Source organism: Tympanuchus pallidicinctus, unplaced genomic scaffold (genome assembly GCF_026119805.1).
Source record: "Tympanuchus pallidicinctus isolate F22 unplaced genomic scaffold, pur_lepc_1.0 scaffold2, whole genome shotgun sequence".
In the NCBI taxonomy this organism is placed as follows: domain Eukaryota; kingdom Metazoa; phylum Chordata; class Aves; order Galliformes; family Phasianidae; genus Tympanuchus; species Tympanuchus pallidicinctus.
The window spans coordinates 36,368,507-36,385,581 of record NW_026294721.1 but is presented as its reverse complement, the minus strand read 5'-3'; the positions used below and the strand labels follow the sequence as shown (position 1 = coordinate 36,385,581).

At 43.0% G+C, this 17,075-nt stretch overlaps 1 protein-coding gene across 1 annotated transcript in view; it reads right to left on the bottom strand.

The window, feature by feature from the left end:
- The window catches only part of BLTP1 (bridge-like lipid transfer protein family member 1), a 109,798-nt gene extending 102,351 nt beyond the window's left edge, over positions 1-7,447 (bottom strand). Inside the window, exon 1 of the mRNA XM_052681555.1 lies at positions 7,340-7,447. The gene's annotated coding sequence lies outside the window, so the exon portion shown is untranslated. The remainder of the gene's footprint in view (positions 1-7,339) is intronic.
- Between the last annotated feature and the right edge of the window lie 9,628 nt (positions 7,448-17,075).

The window sequence follows — 17,075 nt, the reverse complement described above, 5'->3', positions numbered from 1 at the left end:
TTCCTGATTTTTGTGGGTGACACAGGAGAAAAAAAGAAGGCAGTTCTCTGTACCAGCAAAGAAGTCATCATAGCCCAAGACAACGATTCACAAGTTCAGTTTTCAGCTACTGAGCAAACGGAGACCAACCAAAGCATTTGCTTACATTTGATTGTTTCCTTCAGTAACTAAGCAGGGAAAGCTGATTTCCTTCTATATATAAGAAAGAAGTATGTGTTTATGTCAGCATATGGAAGCATCAGGTTGTTTATGGGTATGTGCAGAAGCCCAAAGGTTGAAAGGCAGCTGAACTTGATACGAGACTTTCACTCCTCACGCGAGCAGCATTAAGCCAAAATCTAATTCAGAAAAGCAACAAGTTTGACCACCTGTTCTGCAGAGACATCAAAGAAGTACAGCTACCTCCTCTGAGAAGCAGAGGCCACACAGATCTCTACCTACATATCTTCTCCCTGGGCAGTACAAATGCAATCACACGTGTACGCAAAAATTCAGGTGGAGATGAAGACCAATGCAGCACAGGATTGCACAGAGGTATCAGTACTCAACACAGCTCTGCCTACAGCTCGAGGCAGCTGCCGTTTGGCATCCTACAAACACTGCAATGTGCACTCAGCCGGCAGCGCAGACTCTGCATCCCCGAAGAAAAGAAAGGCTCAAGGCTGCACTCCCAACTAATCAAGAGTGACCAAAACTTTCCACAACCTATTAATCCAGCATGCCCACTAATTCCCTTGCTTCACAATGGATTTGCATTAGTCACTGTAAAAACTGACTACACAGCGTTGCTGTTACACAGAGCATAGAAAACCAGTCCTTCTGATCTTACGCCTTTATTCAAGCCACCCATAAATCACCCTGCAACTGGGTTATATTAATTAAGCATGATTAGCAGGGAGTTGCTCAACTCAATAGCATTTGTAATCACACGGCAGTATTTTTCTTGCATTAGTTTCATTTGAAGCTTTCTCCCTTGGACATAAGCTGTCAAGCCTTCTTACAGAGAAATAATTCTTCCCTTTTTTAAACACCCTCCAGCTCCTGGCAGCCAGTCTTGCTGTCAGCATTCAGCCTTCAAGAGAAAAAGATTTTTTCTGTGTGAAGTCTCCCACACCTTCCATCCAGAGCAAAAGAACATAAGTAGCACATCATCTTTGAAAAGGCAGAAGGACTAATATTTATCCAGTCTGTCCTGTGGTATCCACACCATCTCTCAGTAATAGAATTTGAGAACAAAGCATGGAAGTTGGAAATACTCACTTTCAACACATTTGTTTCTCTCCTAGTTCTAAAAATACAGTACCTTGGAACTATGATCTGCTGGTGAGGAACTCTGCAACAAGGGGCTCAAGAAAAAACAGGGATCTCCTAGAAATTGTTCAGTGGAGAGCCACAAAGATGATAAAGGCCTGGAGCACCTCCTGTATGAGGAAAGGATGAGTAACCTGGGTCTGTTCAGTGTGGGGAAAGAAGTCCGAGGGGGAATCTGGTAAATATTTATAAATATCAAAAGGGAGGTGGGAGGCAAATGGATGAGGCCTGGCTTTTTCCAGTAGCACACAGGGACAGGACAAAGAGTAACGGCCTAAAACTTGAACACAGGAAACTCCATACAAGCATGCAGAAGATTTTCTTTACGGTATGAGTGACAGAGCACTGGAACAGGTTGACAGAGCCTAGACAGGTTGTGGAGTCTCCTCTATGGAGATAGCAAGACCCGTCTGGACACCTACCTGTGGGACCTGCTGTAGGGTCCCTGTTTTTGCAGGGGAATTGGACTCAGTCATCTCTTAAGGTTCCCTCTAACTCCCGCAATTCTGTGATATGAGCCTATGGTCTGAAATAAAGAACAAGCACAGCCCCACTAACAAACACTAGCAATTTGTTCACATCTTCTGATAAGAAGGAACAGAATGGGGAGGAAAGAACGAGAAAATAATAAGCAAAAAACACTGCAAAAAAGAAATTCCACCACCAGACACTGCTGGCAGGAGTGGTGACAAAGAATCCACTACCTAGCTTCCTCACAAACAGAGATAAGCAGAATGACTCAAAAACATTTCTTAAGAAGAAGTCCTTGTTTTAGAAGAGCTGTTACAATGACTAATTAAATCACATAATGGCACTGTAATTTGCTGTAAGACATTCACAATACCTTAATGAAAACCCCATCATAATAGAAGACACACTACAGGCTGCCTTCAGGAGACCTGGGTCTGTGAATGGCAGAACTGGAGAAACTGATGAACACACTCCAGCATGGAGTCAAAAGAAAACCTTTTTTTCCTCCCTTACTGCAAAAAATAACTAAATTCTACTCTTTTGATCAAGACCACAGTAGATGCATTGCCAAATAATAAGGACTACCTTAACAGACAACACTAAGCCTCCAAGAATTTTTAAGAAACTACCATTGAAATTCCTAGCAATTCAGGAAATCGCACATTTCCTAAAATACTTCCAAAGAAACAAAGCCAACAATACATGATACAGAGTCAGGATACTCAAAATGGTTATGGCCCTAACACAAGTCAGAGACTGGAAGCCATAGGATTTGAAACTACCTATTCAGAGTCCACATTCATCATTTTTTGTCATCACTACCCCAACCATAAGCTGGATATCCTTGTAAGTTTTCTGAATAACATTTGCAACTCACACACAACTAAGCCCAGGAGCCCCCTGTCAGACATCAGTGCGAGTTTTGGAGCTGCACGCTGATGCATTATCACACTGACCTCATCTGAGACCCTTGAGGAGGGAGCTACATGGTGGTAGAAGTGCTGGTGTCCAGAACAGGCAGCACTGCACCGGATGCACGTGGATCTCAGGGGCACAGGTGTTCATTTCGATTACAAAGCAATTCCACCTATGTAGATTAGCTTAACACATCCCTGTGCACTTATATGGCAAAGGAGGACAAACAGGTGGGATAAGGACCACCAGCAGCATCAAGAGGAAGTGGTGTGGTCTTCCGGGAACACATAGCAGCCGCTGTCAATGTCCAGCTGTTACATGCATTCTTAAGGCCAAAGTCACTTTGCAGTCCAACAAGAGTGCAACCCAACTGCTGCACTTCATGGGAGCATTAACCAATATCTTGGTGTACCTGTAGTTTAAATGTGAACTGCTAGGGCACTACTGTGCAGGAGCAGTGTGCTTTCCAGAGCTCTGGGAGGCACGAGGCTAGATGGGAAGAGACTTACAGCCTGCCAGCACCAGGCAGAAAACAGCAACAAGGAAGAAAGACCTACACATAGACATGTACCTCTTCTGCATTTATTTACATTTTATCAAGGTGTCCACTGTCTTGTGATGCTCTCAATAAACAAAGAATGCTCCAGAACCACAACAACACACTTTTTTTTTTTCTTTTAATTTAAACACATCTTCACTATTCAGTACATCACTAGTAGCTTTAATGACTGCATGCCATGTTAACACATACAATAAGCTTATTAAGTTCCTCCTCAGAGGACAAAAAGAGAAGAGGCAGAGTCTGGAGGCACCAAAGTGGAAGAATCACAGTACTTGTTGTCACAGCAGTCCTTTAAGGTGTCATGCAGTCATCTGCCCACAGATGAGATGTGTGGAACACTGGCAGACAGAAGGCCAAAGTTTTGTTTGTGATGGCACACTGAAACACTGGGGTCTTCTTCCCATGTGCATTTTTAGATCCAGCTGCAGATGCGAGGCTTCCCTGTTTCTTCAGACCTACTATTCCTGGTCAGAAGAGCATTATTTGTAGGAGAAACATGCACCTAACAGACTTAACAAAATTAATTACTTAAGCCACAAATTATTCAATTTTTCTCAGTACTAAAAAGATGTAAGTGATGGAAAAATTGAGGTAAGTAATCTTGCAGTCCTGAGGGAATGCACCTCATTTCCAGTCCGCATCCAGTATTCCAAACCTGACTGAACTTCCACAGCAAATACACCATTCCTAAGAAGCCAATCTCTCAGAAGCATCCACATCAACTACCCATAAACATACTTCAGTTACACCACATCAGTAAACTAGATTAACCACAGCCTGACATGCTTGCTCTTAACCCCAAGACAAATCTCTGCTTGAACAACATCATTAAAAGCGTACAGAAAACATGCGTAGCTAAGAATTGACTCCCAAAAAGTGAGACAGAAGCCCACTCAAAAGCTAGACTGGAAAGACAAAAAGAGAAAAACACAAAAAAAGAAGCCCAAATCCAACAGCCTTGATACCCAGATCCCTTATCACACTCGGACTTTGCCCCGGCAAGAACACCACCAAAACCCTTATCATGATTAAAATGTATGGGGGAAATGAAATAGGAATTTAAACTCACCATGGGCATTGCTTGCATTTTCACAAAAATTAAGTGCTTACTGAGTATTTGTTAATTGGAAAGAAAAACAAAATGTGCTTTCTAAAATAAAATGCACATTTGCTTCCTCATGATTAAAAGTTAATTTCCACTCTGAAAACACTTAACTCTCGATTTCTACACTATTTGCTAGAAGGTGGAGTTACAATTACACTCAGAACACCAGCAGGAAATAAATCCTGCTAGTCTAAATGAATGTACTCAGACAATGTGCATGGATGCTTTGTATCTGTAGTAAACACTTCCTTAAAGAAAAGCAAGGAAAAGGTATTTTTGTGCCCTATCCATCCACTCCTTTCTCCAGGAAAACATGGTACAAAATGAGAGCTTCAGATAACTGAGTGATATCAGAACGAAACCCTGCAAATGTAAACAGAACTCAGGTGAACTTGCTGCACAGGGTACACTGAACCTGTCATCATCTGGATGCACCTTTGGCACGCCTCACAGAACGCAGAGCTGCCAACCTTGGCTCTCTCCAAACTTTCCAGCTGAGTCCAGTGACTTCCAACTAGTCCCCAGCCGGCTCAGGAAGCTCAGCTGTCCTGAGCCAGCAAGTACAGTAAAGAGGGAGGAAGAAAAGCAAAGTTGCTGGAGTTCTTGGACTAATGAGCAATAAACTGTAAACAAGTTGCACTACAGCCTCAAATAGAAACGGGTGACACACCTATCAGACTGCGGTGTGGATGGTACCAGCTACACCCTATTCACACTACAGAAGCCCACATTAGAAAATACACTTACTTAAGAAATGAATTAAATCAGAATTGAGGAGCTCTAAGATATAAAAATCATTTTTTACAGCAGTCTACCTGATGAGATTTGCTTTATCTAGAAGGGAACTACCAACTGCCAAAGCAGCAAATACATTAAATATTAACACTCTTGAGAGAAGGAGGAAAAAAAACAAAAATTAAGTTTCAGTGGTTTAGACATGTATCACATCCAAAAAAAAAGTGCAATGAAAAAGATGATTTTTAGCAGAAATCTATTGATTAGGTATCCAAAGGTGTCAGAAGCGATGTATTTCTTACTTCAAATCTTTTGAAAAACAAATGCTTTTGGTACTCCAACGTTACCTTTAGAAAAAATAAAATGAAATACTGTAACAGATAACCCCCTGTGCCCTTTAAAAACAACAACAAACAGAAGTACAGATTTTCTTCTTATTATTATTTATTTTAAAAGTACAGACATCAGGTATCAACTCCTACTGTGGCAACCAACAGATAATACCCCTTATTCACCCAACTGCTTGTCCAGCAGTGCCCAACTGAACTTTGCATGATTTTTCATTTACTTTTAAACTGGGGGATGGGTGGGAAAGCATGCCTCCCTAACTTCCTCATGGGAAAGTTGCTTGGTCACTAATGTTGGTAGCTTTTGGTGTTTAGAAAAAAACAAAACCAGAACAGAACCTAAAGCTTGTGTAGTTCTAATGTTAGAAGAATTATGTACGCTTATTTAGAAAACTCTATGTACACTCTATTTAGAAAAAAAATGTATCTTCTTTGATGCAGACTCAACAAAACGACAGATTTCTTGTCTTCCTCTTTGTTAGGTCTGCACAGCAGCACTGTTCCTCTGTGCCTCTAAAATATTCCATGAAATTACTTCTCATGTATTTTTCCAAAGCATTCCCTCTAAATTTCTCCTCTGACATATTGTCAGACTATGGGGGAAAAGGGAGCAGTCTGCTAGAAATCAAAACTGAAAATGAATCTTATGACCATCCATCACATCATCCTTTCATAAGCTAAATGCAGATGTTCAGTAGCACCTGTGCCAGCCTGCAGCCAACCCAAACATTTTGGCACAGCAACAAGTGCTATAGGAAGTTATAAAAGAATATCAGTTGGTAGGAGAAAGCAGCATCTCAGCACAGGACAACTCCACAGCTGTCCATAAAACAAACAGTCAACTCGTAGCTTATTTCCCTAACAACACAATTATGTAAAGGGACAGTTACCCAAGAGCAGCTGATGCACACTCCACATGCCAGAGTTTTCCAACAGCTCACCCAAAAAGAGTGCCCTCCTTCAACACAGAAACATAAGGATGGAAAACACCACTAACATCACCCAGCCCAACTGCCAGCCCACCCCTGTCGTGCTCCCTGACCATGTCTCTTGGTCTCACATCTCCACTTTCCTTGAACACCTCCAGGAGCAGTGACTCCACTACCTCCCTGGGCAGCCTGTGCATCACATCACCACTCTTCATGGGAAAAAATTTCTCCTAATACCCAACCTGAATCTCCACTGGTGCAACTTAAGGTTGCTCCCTCCAGGCTTATCATTAGTTACACAGGAGAAGAGGCCGACTCTCACCCCTCCACAACTCCTTCCAGACAACTGGAGAGTCACGAGGTCTCTCCCGAGCCTCCTCTTCTCCAGACCGAAGCACTCCAGTTCCCCCGGCTGCCTCCCATAAGACGTGAGCTCCAGCACAGCACAGAAAAGGACGAGGGCTTCCCACAGAGAAGTGCTGGACACGTGCAGACTCAGCCAACACTGTTCACCACGACCAAAATCCACACTTGCATCGATGTGTCCACAAGCACACCTGCATGGCACACACACACACAGGCCGCACCCTGAGGCAAGAGTCCTCCCTCCAAAGCGGGACTTCAAACCCCGCCACTGCCCACGGTTATGTGAATATTCTCTCAGCGTGCTTTCGTGAAAGCTCCCCGTGCTTCCCAGTGGCAAACACTCCTGGCCCGAGTGCTCAGTGCACGCAGAGATGCAGAAAAAAACACGCAGCTACAACTTGTGTGGCACTCACAGCTTCGGGCAGCCCGCTCCAACGCCCCCACCGCCCCTTCCCACGGCCGCCACCGCCTCGCAACGCCGCACAGGAGACGGCCCAGTCCAGGGCACCACAAACACCGCCGCCCTGCTAGGACTGAGGCCAGGACGGTGACACTACCGCAACCCCCTTGACGCCCCGCAGCGACGCCCCGCACTTACGCCATCGCCCTCCGCGGCGGCTCCACAAGGAACCCGGAAGCGGCGGCGACGGCCCGGGCCCTACCTCACCTAACGGCGGACACCGGCCCGGCCCGGCCCGGCCCGCCCACCGCGCCGCCCACCCGCAGCCAATCGCCTAGCGCCGCCGGCTAGCGGGGCCAATGGCAGAGAGGCGGCTCACGGAGGGGGCGGGAAGAAAGGGCGCTCCACCACCAATCGCAAGAGGCGGGCCGCGGCGTCTGAGTGCGTGCGTGTGTGAGGGCGCACCTCTTCCCTATGGGAAGACGTGTTGCGCATGCGCGATTTCGGCGCGCGTCTTGGTGGGCGGAGCTAAAGGTGTGAGGGGGAGGCCTCTCTTGTGGTAAAGCGGGCTACGGCGGGACCTGGGGCTGGTGTGCGTGTGCGTGTGCCAGGCCTGGGCTGCCCGAAGGCACCAAGCAGAGCCCTTGGCCCGGCCGTGGGGAGTCCCGCCGGAACTAGCCTTACTATATGTGTGCGCACTTTATGTTTTCTCACAGCATTCCTGTCACGCTGCGCGTAGCAAGAAAAATATTGTTCACGTGCCTCTGGTTATTATCAGCCAGGTCACCTTTCCTCTTAACTCCCCCGCTGTCTCAGGGAGCGCTTGGGGCCCTGCCAAATGCTTTGTCCACATGGGGCCCGTGTGCTGCCGAGAGCCCTGTGGGTCAGCAGCAGCGCCGGGGAAGGTGGGCCTTGATGTGACACGAGGGGAGGAAGGAAAGCTTTGACATTGATACATTCCTGGCTAGAGAAAAGACGTCGTGGAGCTCACTTGAGAAATAATATTTACCCCTCCGCTGCTTTGAATCTATTTGTTTCACACAGCGCACAAATATTTACCTTCTCTGTAAAAGAAACTTGTACTTTCTCCTTGGGAAAATATTTCTACGTTTGAAAAGCACAATGTAAATTTATTTTTAAGCTCTATTGATTACAGGGCAGGACGTGTCCCAGAACAACCAAAATATGGTGGAGAAGGAAATAGTATTTGTTCTTAGGGTCATACCACCATTTAAAATTACCAGGATCGAAATGTAAGAGCCAGGATGGCTGAATTGCTGGGCCTTAATACAGCTCCAGTGACTGGGAGGAAAAGCAAAGGAAAAGTCTTAGAGTCTACTTGTGGAACAGATAAAATCAAGAACAGAAGTCATGCCGTGCGGTATTTTAGTAGGAAGGCCGGCTTAAGTCCAGCATGCCACTGTTTTATTTCATGTTCAGTTTGCCTGTCTCAGAGATCAAAGTTCAGCTCCTTCCACTTTCACACTGAGGAGTGAATGCTTCTCTGTCAGCGTCATCCAACCCTGCCCAAATAAACCTGGTTTTCACACACTCTTGCTGAAGCCTGGGACTGAGCATGTTCAAACTGCAGCTGGTTGTGATGGAGCACTGGGTGCTGAGCTTTTTGCACATGACCATGATATGGAGCAGAGCTGATGGCTGTCCTATTTTGGCTCTGACATGAGGTTTGTGGATTCTCACAGAACCCCTGCCTGATTGCCTGCTGCTCCCTTGAAGACTGCATTTTTTTGGATGTTTGTCTGTGTTGCTGATTTCCATCACCAGTTTCATTCCTTCCATTACCTCCTATGACCTTTTGGAGGAGTATCCACAAATCAGCTCACAATACTTTCCTGCGGCTTCCTTTTTTCTTCTTTCTTTCTTCTGTAAGGATTTTTCCCTTTATTCCCAGAAAGAAATGACTGTGGATTACTTCTTTCAACTTTTCTTTCCACATGCTGATGCTAAATGATGAAATATATTTGACATTTGAAATTTATTTGTAGAAATTACTTCTAGAAGGGTATGCAGATGATCAAAGCTTCAAGATATGTCACCCACATGAACAACAGCTCTCAGAGTGGAGTTAATTGATTGCCTTTTACAATCCAGTCAGTGGTTCAAATCTGAAGCACAGAAGAGCTTCTCCTGACACATCCAGACATTCACAGGGTGTCTTGAGGCTAACAGATGAAATGCAATATACTGTAGTATGATTAGATACCTAAAAAGTAGCATAACAAGATGATTGTCTTATTTAGACTGAAATTTAATGGAGGAGAGCAAGGTCAGGGGGTTCTTTCACCGCATCCTTTACGTCCTTTCTAGGTTGTGCCAGAATCTCACTCACTTTGTTGGGGAAACAGGCAGCTTGTGATGGCATTATGTGCACACATGAAGCACCATCAGCCCCAGCTGGAATGCTGTCCCTGGGGAAGAAATTTTCAAACTTGGCCAGAATTTTTTCATGATCTATAGTTATTCATGCTTAATTCTTTGCAGTGTGTGATGTTGCATTTCTAATTATCAACTTGGGAAATGAAAAGAGGTTATAAATGTTATATCACCATATAACCTTCAAGTTGAAGAAAATTATAACACTGTCCTCTACCTTTGTTTTAAATGAAGCAGCATTTCTGCTTGCCTCAGAGTTTTTATTTTTATGCAGTGTTTATTTTTATCCAAGTTTTTGGTTTTTTTTTTTGGTTTTTTTTTTTTGTTAGTCTGTTTTCTTACTGCTGTTTCTTGGCTTTTTTTGCTTCATGGGCTTTTTGGAAGGAGGAGTGAAAGAACTCGACTACTCCTTCTTTAAATTATTTTTTACCTCTTCTGTTTTGCAGTCAAAGACACCTCTCTGAACATTGTACTAAAAGCTCCAATGTCTACTAATTTATATGTTTTATCTTTGGTTAATGCATTCCAAGGTTCAAAGTCAAGCTAATTTTGAAGTTGCCAGAATTTATACAAAACTGGAAGCTTCTGGGCACATGACACTATTTAACAAAAACAAAAATGTGATTGGAAACTTTCGTTCTCATTTCTTGGATTACTATTTACCTTTATAAGGCAGCAGGATCCTACCGCAGTGTCCAGGGGAAGTGAGCGGTCACTGCTCCAGCTGACAGGACCTTGAAACTCCCAAAAGCATCAGGGGACTGCAAAAGTCTCCAGCCAAGAGGGTAAGCAGGAACACATGTCTACAGTCAAGGGGCTAGAAGCTGATTCGTTGTCATCAGTTGCTTGAGGAGACAATTTAATCAGGAAACTGAAAGGAACCTTCATAGGATCAGATTGAATAGCTTTTGTCAGACAATCCTCTTGCACGGAGCTCTCTAACAATACATTTGGGAAGTTGTTTTCTTGATGCTGCGCTCAACAGTACAGGAGGCTGCCAAACTGCAGATGCAAACTTCTCACAGCATTAGGCTTCATACACTCGGACCAAGAGCAGCAGGAAAAAAGCAGGAGCTGTGCTTTATGGAACTGCCTTCTGTTTCCAGTTATGTTTTAATGAGCACTTTGAAGAGCAGTGAGTGTACAAATGGAAGTACTGCTTGGTTTACACTATCTCTAAATGACATCAGTGTTTACTACATGAGTTCATTCCAACTGCACTCAAAATAAACACTGAGTTTAGGCATAACTATATAAAAATAAACATCCTACTCCTTCATCCTGAATATCTGCTGAAGTTTCCTATAGCATAAGTCAAATGCCAGCAGCTAGTGGCCCAGAAACACTCTTGCTTTAGCTTAGTGGTAAAACCTTAAATGCTTTTGTTCTTTTCATCTGAGGACAAAATCACAGACAGTCCTTCCAAAAAGAAACGCATATTAATCATTTGAATTAGGTATATAATTTGTCAGAACTTGAAGTGGCTTGTTAGCAATCACAGAATAAATTTATTTCATACCTGACCTTGAGTGCTCACAGGATCTTCTTTTTCTTGCAGAGCAGCTTCCCTCAAGTAGCTTCAGTGAAAGTTGTCTGTCCTTTAACAGCTTGTCTCCTGTTATACCTAAAAACTGATTTCAAAACAGATTCCCTCTGAGTTGGAAGAAATCCTCCATGCTATGCAAAGAGTTTGCATCAGATCTATGATCTGACTTGGGTATAGGACACACAGAGAAGGACTGAGTTATTATTCAGTAAATCCCTAATTGAGATCTGTACCAAAATATTTACCTTACTTAAATAATATACTGCCATATTCTGCTAAGTGATGTAGTTATTTATTTAGACGCAGATAATTTATATTTGTATTTTTTTGACAGGTGCCATTTAGTAAAATTTACTGAAAAAATCTCATGCATCCCATTCAGGCCTCTCTCATGAAGATTATTCTGAGAGGAGACAGGCATTGAGCCCTATACAAATGAACACTCATTTCAGAAAGTCCAGAAATTTGCTTGTAAAAGTCAGAAGCCTTTACCTGCAACTTGTTAAAATTCTACCAAAACTGTTTACAGACAGCATTAGAAATCTTACATGCATGAAGAAACTTACTTTCTGAAAATAATACAGGTGAAAACATGCAAACAGCTAGGAATCCTAACACATCCATCATTTTGTCTTGGCAATTACTAAAACAGAAACGAGTGTCCTTATGCTGCACCTTGGACAAGTTTTCCACAAAATCCTTCACGGGTCATTTTGCAATCCTTCTTCCTCATCTTTCTTCTGCATCTCCCTAGATGTGCACTCAGGAAGCCTAATGGTGCTGCAGCTTCCTTTCTTGGTATGGATTACAACTTCCTTACTATTAAGGATACGGTTGCTATTGAGGAAGTTATTACTGTTACTATGGTCCCTGAGACTTCCTATGTTTTCCTGCGATCTATCCTCTGAACACATCAAAAACCTGTGCTCAGCTTTGGGTGTGCAGGGGATCCCACACAGATCCTGCTCCTCCTCCCTGCCCCCTGCTGTGTCCATGAGCATCACCACATGCACCGTGGGTGACATCAGTATCCAGAGCTGTGGGGTTACATCTCCAGCCTTTCTGCTCATTTTGTTTGTCTATCTCTATTGCTGATATAAACTGTGTTTTATTGGGCGTCTGTAACCCTATGAATAAATGTCTGGTAGGTAAGTATAAGCAGTTATTTCCTTCAGTATTCATATATATCACAGCTCTACAATGTCGCATTATTATCAAGGCGTTCCTACTTTGAACGTAGAAAGCGCTTTACAAAGTAGAAGATGAATCAGAGGCAAATTGTGGCTGGGTGTAAAATGTGTTCTAGATTGGAGATTATTGATTGTTCCCTTTTCAGGTCCCAGAGGCACTTTACAACCAAGATACCCAGGAGAACACAGAGAGCAAATCCCAAACCTCTTCTAGCAGAAAGGCACCTGGCTTGCTGTCTACAGGACTTCAGCTGTAGATGCTGAGGAGACCTGGTTCACAGCAGTGCAGAAGGGAACATAGCAATCAGCCCTTGCTGTGAAGAGGCCAAATGCAAAGAATGCAAAGAGAGGAGGAAAGGGAGGAATCTGTTACATAAAAGAGAAAGGGCTGTGTAAAAAGTTGCCTAGAGTACAGTGGGCAGTGCATCGGTGTCTTGCTGATTACCTTTTGTGGTGTTCTGATGGAAATAAATTTCATCAGACTGTAGGTTAGCTCTAGCTGTCATTTTTTTAATTTCTCTTACTTTTAGTTATTTCTGCTCTTAAAGGAAGTGCATTGTACCAAAACACGCTATTAGAAGACTTTTTGTGCTACATGCACAGGCAAATTGTATAAGCTTTTTGTCTAAATAATCTGAAACCGATTTTGAACATATAATGACAAGCATTCACCAAGTAAAGTTTCTTTTTCGAACTGGAGCTCCCATTACTGGCCCTACTGGTTATCTGGAAGAATGAAGTGGCACACAGCAAGTGGGTGGAACACCCTGTTGCCAGAGAAAGAGGTGAAAGCAGAGGCTTTTTAGCCGTTCATGACTATTTTTAACTTCAATTTCCTTTGTAATTATTTCCTTTCCTGGATTCATAAATTTGCGGTAGCCTGTTATATAAATCTCATCTATCCCATGTTTACAAATAATTCTGACTTCGATTCTGTGCCTTTTGCGCTTTGGAAATTCCCACAGGCTTGAAGTTTAGGTGCACAAAGACATACGCGGGATACCACCCCACATTTATTGCTAGCTCTATTCGGTAAGCCTTTTATAATGACAAATGCCCACCTACATTTTTTTAACCTCCTCTAGTGTTTTTGTTGGACAAGCTACATTACACTCACTGTCTAAATGACTGCTGTGATGTAGGATCATTCTGAGACTTTGTGGAGGCTTATTCCTTTCATTGCTTCATAAGGAGGAGGGGGATCCAACAGTGAGTTCTTCTTGCACAAATATAATGTGGATTTTAAGGGGCAATATACTTGCACAAGTAGGGAATAATCACACTTAAATGCAGTTTTTAGAAGAATGATTTAGAGGTGAAAGGAAATATACGGAGGAGAAGAAATAAAACATATACTGAAAGAAGAAAGGTATCTGAGTAAGGTCAATAATCATGGCACGGAGAACAAGACCAAGTGTTTTTAGAATGGTGCTAATTGAGAACCATTTAACGTTTACCTGGGCGGCTCTGCAACAAATTATTGTGCAATGTAACTTATCCAGGCTGAGTGCTTGAAATTCTTATGCCCTGTGAATTCAAGGGCTTTGGAAGCTGCTTAGCAGATCCTCCTACAACTTGTACATCTGTAGGGTCATTTTTCTAATATCTGGGGCAGCTGCTTTTTTGAGCATTGTGACTGGGGCACGGCAGTGACCACGCTCGGGTAAAACAAGGCCAGCTCCTTTCAGTGGGGGAAGCAACAGCTGTGTAGGCATTTCCCAGGTCTTCTGAGAATCTTCAAGGATAAAAGGGAAAAATACAGGCAGAACATCGACCTGGCTGTAAGAACAGTAGGCTTCTCCACATGTAAAGGCTGTAGCATCAGATTGGAATCTTTTTATGAACTTCATAAAATCACAGAATATCCCAAGTTGGGAGGGACCCACAAAGACTGTCAAAGCCAACACCTGGCTCCACAGTGACCACCCAAAAATCAAACTCTGTGTCTGAGAGCATTGTTCAAACACTGCTTGAACTCCATCATGTCAGGGCCATGCCCACTGCCCTGGGGAGTCTGTTCCACGCCCATGACCGTCAATGGAGGCAGGATGCAGACCCTTCCCCAGGTGAGATGCTGTTGACACATTCACACTGTAATTAGAGCACATCTCTCTTAGCCTAAGTAGTTCATAAAGCCAATACAAATAAATATATTGTTGGTGATGATGAAAGCTATCCAGTGGTAATATTTAGTAATAATCTGAGTATCATTGCTAACACTCAGTTCACAACTTTAGAGACACTTAGTTTTGTGAACTATAACTAGTAAATCCTTTACGATTTATATTTACACGCAATAAGTAATTTATAAGTAAGCAGTTTATCACATCGGCTTCTGTTAAATTCCCTTCTTGTACCCTGAATATTTAGTTGTGCTGCTTGCTATTGTATGAGACTGGGTTGTTTTTTGCCTTCAAGGAGGATTTCTTGCATTTTGCTGCCCCTGTCTTATTTTTATCACATTCAACTGGAAAATGCTGGCTCAACTTTTTCTGTTTGCACACTGTGTCTTCTCTGTCCACCTGAAGGCCCTAAGCCATCCTTGACAACAGCAATCCCCAGTGAGCATTCCTGAACTGAGGGTGAAAGTTATTTAAACTGCCTGTGTTAAAAAGACAAAGCTGATAACAGTTTCTGTGCTCTTTCAAAAGCAGTTATCTCAGATGCCGGATGCTTCTTCTGACAGTGGCAAAAATAGTTTTCCCTCTGTTATGACAGCAGGTTTCAGCTCCGGGTGAAGGGGAACGTCTTCAACCACAGGATAATTCCCCAGTGCTGGAAGGACATAAAACAAAATCGAATAGCAAACTAACTGCATTTATTTAAGAGAGCAAAAGACAGCACAGCTGATCTGCTTGGGTTGGGCTCTGTCCAGCAGCTCAAATATTCCCACATTTCCAGGTCTCCGAGCCATGCAGCACGGAAGCAACGCATGGATACAGGCTCTGGGGAGGCAGGGAAGTTCTGCCTATCTCCTAGCAAAAGGAACCGCACCATTTCCCTTTCAGCCTGTCCAGCCGCTTGCCTGCTGGGTGAGGCCAATATGCACAGGAAAGAAAGGTTTTTCTGTAGACTTACCCCACTCCCTGGGATGCAAAGGAAGCTTTATTTTTAAGTAAGGAAAGAGTAGCACTTTGGGAACCAGCTATCACTGCATGCATATGCAGGAAATGTTTATGTTTTGTTGTTTTTTTTTCTGACAACTGAACAAAATGTTTTAGGAACACAGCTCAGAGCTGATCTGGAGAGTTTGTGAACTGGGAGATCTCTGAGTCTGCTTTCACCTCTGTTTCGATATCCTTCCTTTTTTTGTGTTCTTCAAGTGTTCTTCAGGAACACGTGTAAATTCTCCCAAGCACCTCTACCTAACCATGCACTGAAATGAATCAAATTATTCTTTCCAGGAGATTCTCTTTCTGCTTTAGGTACTGCTGTGTTGTGACAAACGTGAGAACGATGTGACAAACATTAGCACGTTTTCCCTGAGATGCCCAATATGTAGCTGAAGAAATGCAACCTTTTACTTTTTTGTCAGTCAACAGAACAAATCCAGGCTTTTCAGACAAGCATCAGCACAGACTGTTTTGCCACAAGTCAAACAATAGTAAAGAACTGTTAAAAAGTCCAAAGATACATTTTCTAACTGCTGCATATTTCTGTAGTGAATTTCCCTTAGAGACACTACCAGAAGACAAGATGTGACATGAAATTTCAGAGAACATTGGGGGATTTTAGATTTCTTCTTTGAAGCCTTATTGCAGAGTTTACATTTTATTATTATTAAATTTCCATTTGCAAGGGACAGGAAAAAACTGAATAGCAAACTTATGATGGAAACTGTTTCCAGTACTAACTTTGCAGTATAAACAACTCTTTCCAGATTTCACAAAATCCTTTAGAATTATGCTTACACTAAATTGACAGTATTCCTCTGATTTTGACCATATTGCTCTTTAGTTTTGCAGACTTAGCAAGAAGGAGAACTGCTTACTTTAGCACCAGCACTTCCATTAAAAAGCAAAGCTCGCTTTTGGCTTAGTGCATCGCATGCACTGACTTCATATTTCAGTCCAGAATGAACATTTGCATCAGACCAGAGTCAGCTCTTGCTGGCAGAAAGCAACACTGTCAAAGCTCTAGATCAAATGGTCACCCCCCCAAGATGTATTTATCTTTGTCACTGTTACCCACAGACACATCGTCTGAAAGCAAAAGGCAATGCAACTGACTGCTGAGCAGGGTGCATAATTCACATATCAAGGAGGCTTCTGACTGGCTCAGCCCCTAGGATTGCCACTGCTACTGCTTTTAATCAGCTCTTTAAATACTTTATATTGATTCCAGAACGAATCCCAAACCCATTGAAATCAGTAGGGTAGGCTGTGGCTGGGCTCTGGTGACAAATGACAGAAATGATGGCTTTGACATGAGTATCTGAAATCGCATAATCCTCCTGAGGACTGATCTGGCTGGCTTGTTTTTAACATCTATTCTGTAACTTCTTCATGATTTTCTTCTTTGACATGCACTGCTGTGTCTCTCACCACCCCAACTCCATCTTCACCCCTATCCACAGAGCCCATCTCCTGGCTCAGCTCTGGTGGTGGCTGATTTGGCCACCTCTGCCATAAGCACTGCAAAGTTTGGGGCTATATTTGTTTGGAGAGGTGCAGTGGTGGTGGTTGGGTCTCTCAAGATTCTCCCCAGCCAAGCAGATTCTTTTCTGTGCTGTTTTGTTTTCCTTGCTTTAACTATAGAGCTGTGTATTTTAAATTCAGAAAGTAGAAAGCTTCAGCAAGTACTT